Genomic DNA, 3,561 nt, shown 5'->3' with positions numbered 1-3,561 from the left:
TCGCAGCAATGCAGGCAGCTATTCTCCCATGGAGACGATCGTAGAGATGCTGGATGTAGTCCTGTGGAACGGCTTGCCATGCCATTTCCACCTGGCGCCTCAGTGGGACCAGCGTTCGTGCTGGACGTGCAGACCGCGTGAGACAACGCTTCATCCAGTCCAAAACATGCTCAATGGGGGACAGATCCGGAGATCTTGCTGGCCAGGGTAGTTGACTTACACCTTCTAGAGCACGTTGGGTGGCTCGGGATACATGCGGACGTGCATTGTCCTGTTGGAACAGCAAGTTCCCTTGCCAGTCTAGGAATGGTAGAACGATGGGTTCGATGACGGTTTGGATGTACCGTGCACTATTCAGTGTCCCCTCGACGATCACCAGTGGTGTACGGCCAGTGTAGGAGATCGCTCCCCACACCATGATGCCGGGTGTTGGCCCTGTGTGCCTCGGTCGTATGCAGTCCTGATTGTGGCGCTCACCTGCACGGCGCCAAACACGCATACGACCATCATTGGCACCAAGGCAGAAGCGACTCTCATCGCTGAAGACGACACGTCTCCATTCGTCCCTCCATTCACGCCTGTCGCGACACCACTGGAGGCGGGCTGCACGATGTTGGGGCGTGAGCGGAAGACGGCCTAACGGTGTGCGGGACCGTAGCCCAGCTTCATGGAGACGGTTGCGAATGGTCCTCGCTGATACCCCAGGAGCAACAGTGTCCCTAATTTGCTGGGAAGTGGCGGTGCGGTCCCCTACGGCACTGCGTAGGATCCTACGGTCTTGGCGTGCATCCGTGCGTCGCTGCGGTCCGGTCCCAGGTCGACGGGCACGTCCACCTTCCGCCGACCACTGGCGACAACATCGATGTACTGTGGAGACCTCACGCCCCACGTGTTCAGCAATTCGGCGGTACGTCCACCCGGCCTCCCGCATGCCCACTATACGCCCTCGCTCAAAGTCCGTCAACTGCACATACGGTTCACGTCCACGCTGTCGCGGCATGCTACCAGTGTTAAAGACTGCGATGGAGCTCCGTATGCCACGGCAAACTGGCTGACGCTGACGGCGGCGGTGCACAAATGCTGCGCAGCTAGCGCCATTCGACGGCCAACACCGCGGTTCCCGGTGTGTCCGCTGTGCCGTGCGTGTTATCATTGCTTGTACAGCCCTCTCGCAGTGTCCGGAGCAAGTATGGTGGGTCTGACACACCGGTGTCAATGTGTTCTTTTTTCCATTTCCAGGAGTGTACATTTCTGAGTTTCAGTATAATGAGTCTGTTTATTTCTAGCTTTGTACCTATTTTGCTCTGGATACTATTACTCTTCAATCACATAAATTTCTAAAGTTTTTTCAAGACTGTCGGACCCTGTATGATTTTTATATTGCTTTTCTATTTGCTTCCTGTCAGCAGTGAGTAAAATTATAGTTTTAAGTAGAATATTCACAAATTTAAATACAGAACTTTTTTTATCCCTTGTTAACACATTCCTCGCTTTCTGCAGCTTTCTGTTGTTTGCATTGCAGCAGTTTTTCAATTGCAATTTGTCATCTGCAACCATAGAGAACTGAATATAGAAAACTTATTCATTAAATTTTCTCGTTATGAGAGTACTAAAGCGCGATCTGTTTTAATTCTTAAAAACCAGTCAGAAGCCACGACCGTACAAAATATCTTTTATTCAAGACAACCAGTTTCAACAGCCTTAGCTATCACCTTCAGTCCCTAAACTTTTTTGCAGAAAACCATGTTCATTTTACGCTGAATCTCATGCACAATATGTCAAGTGGATAAAACTCAGCACATTATAAAAGGTTAAGTATTGATAAACACACAACACCTTGTCCAAAAGGCCTTGTCCATGTACGTAATCCTCACAGACGCTTGCTACATGATACAGATACTGAAAGTATGTGGACATAGCCTTTTGACAAGATGCTATGCATTTTTAAATATTTTAGCGATGATAAACGTTTATAATGCGGTGAGTTTTATCCACCTGACATCTTGTGCATGAGGTTCAGCGTAAAATGAGCATGTTTTACTACGAAGACATGTTTAAGACGTGAAGATGACAGCTAAAGCTGTTGAAACCGGTTGTCTTGAATAAAAAATATTTTCTGCGTTATTGCCTTTTGAACAGTTTTTAACAACTAAAACTTATTTATATCGAAAATTACGCTCGGGAATGTTAAATTGTTGTTGTAACATTATTTTACGCTGTATGAAAGATGGTGTATCCTAAACAAATAACTCAATACAGAGGAAAGTAAGGACAACCAATACCCACACTGACAAACACAGTACATGTAGTGTTTTCAGCTCACATGTCAAGGCTGCAATACAGTTTATACTGTACAGGAAACAGAAATTTCAATATAAGGTACACATAAAACGAAAAGCACTAAAACTGGTCGTGCTACATTTAGAGAACACCTTATGGATGAGAATCACAGACCAACAGACACAAAAAATCACCCAAAATTTTCAAAGGCAGCAACAGCCTCCCACAGAAACTAATAATTGAAGAAAACTACAAAATACAGAAAGATGTAGTAAAAGGAAAAGAAATAGTAAAAGAATACACAACTGTCTGCAATGGAACTCTCTTCCCTGAGATCAGAGAACTATCAGGTGACCCAACACACACACACACACACACACACACACACACACACACACAAAACATCTCTCAAGACCTAAGATAACAACAAGATTCAGAACTCTCTCCCAGAACCCATTCAGCTGTTCGGCGACTTGTAAACAGTGAGACAGAATAGACTGCAGATTCAGAGTGAAGACAATCAGCACACCGGCTAAAGTTGACACACATTACATACGCACTCACAAACACGCACACAGGCACACAACCTTTCATATAGAGCAGAATAATGTAAAACATAACAGTCTAACATTCCCAAATGTAATTTTAGATGTAAATAAATTACTATATTAAGTTCTCTATAGTTACTCATCACAAAATATAAAAGAAAAACACGTATAATGGGAAGTACAGAAAACTACAGACACGGCAGCTTATGTTAACAAGGTATAAACAAGTTTCTGTTTCAAATTTGTGAGTAATTTACTTAAAAACTGTAATTCTGTATAAACAGAGAGTAAAAAACAATTTTTCTCTTATTTGACAGAAAGGAAATATAAGAGCCAGTGATGACGTTGTGACTTCAATGAAACATGTCTGGATGAAAAAGAAGAAAAAATGTATTTGCTCATGGCGGAACCTGTTCTTAAACAAATTTGTTTTCTCTCAAATACCTTTTGGCTTATTAAAGGTCCTGGCAGATTGTTTTCACTTCCGATAAGAGTCACAAAGGATTTATGAAACAACGACCAACGTAATTTTTTAAAATTTTAATTTGTTGGCATCTGATATAAATAACAGTCAGCACCTTATTTTATGAGTTATACAACTGACTGTTAAACCATCGTAAGGAAATAAATACAAATATCGAGTAAAAATTGAAAGAATGGTACAAATTAACTATATTATTCTGAAAGAAAATCGTACAAATGAATGGTGCAGATTGACTATTTTGTTCTGAAA

The sequence above is a fragment of the Schistocerca piceifrons genome, chromosome X (assembly GCF_021461385.2).
Source record: "Schistocerca piceifrons isolate TAMUIC-IGC-003096 chromosome X, iqSchPice1.1, whole genome shotgun sequence".
NCBI classification, from domain to species: Eukaryota; Metazoa; Arthropoda; class Insecta; order Orthoptera; family Acrididae; genus Schistocerca; species Schistocerca piceifrons.
The sequence above is the reverse complement of the archived record's forward strand: the minus strand, read 5'-3'. Positions refer to the sequence as shown.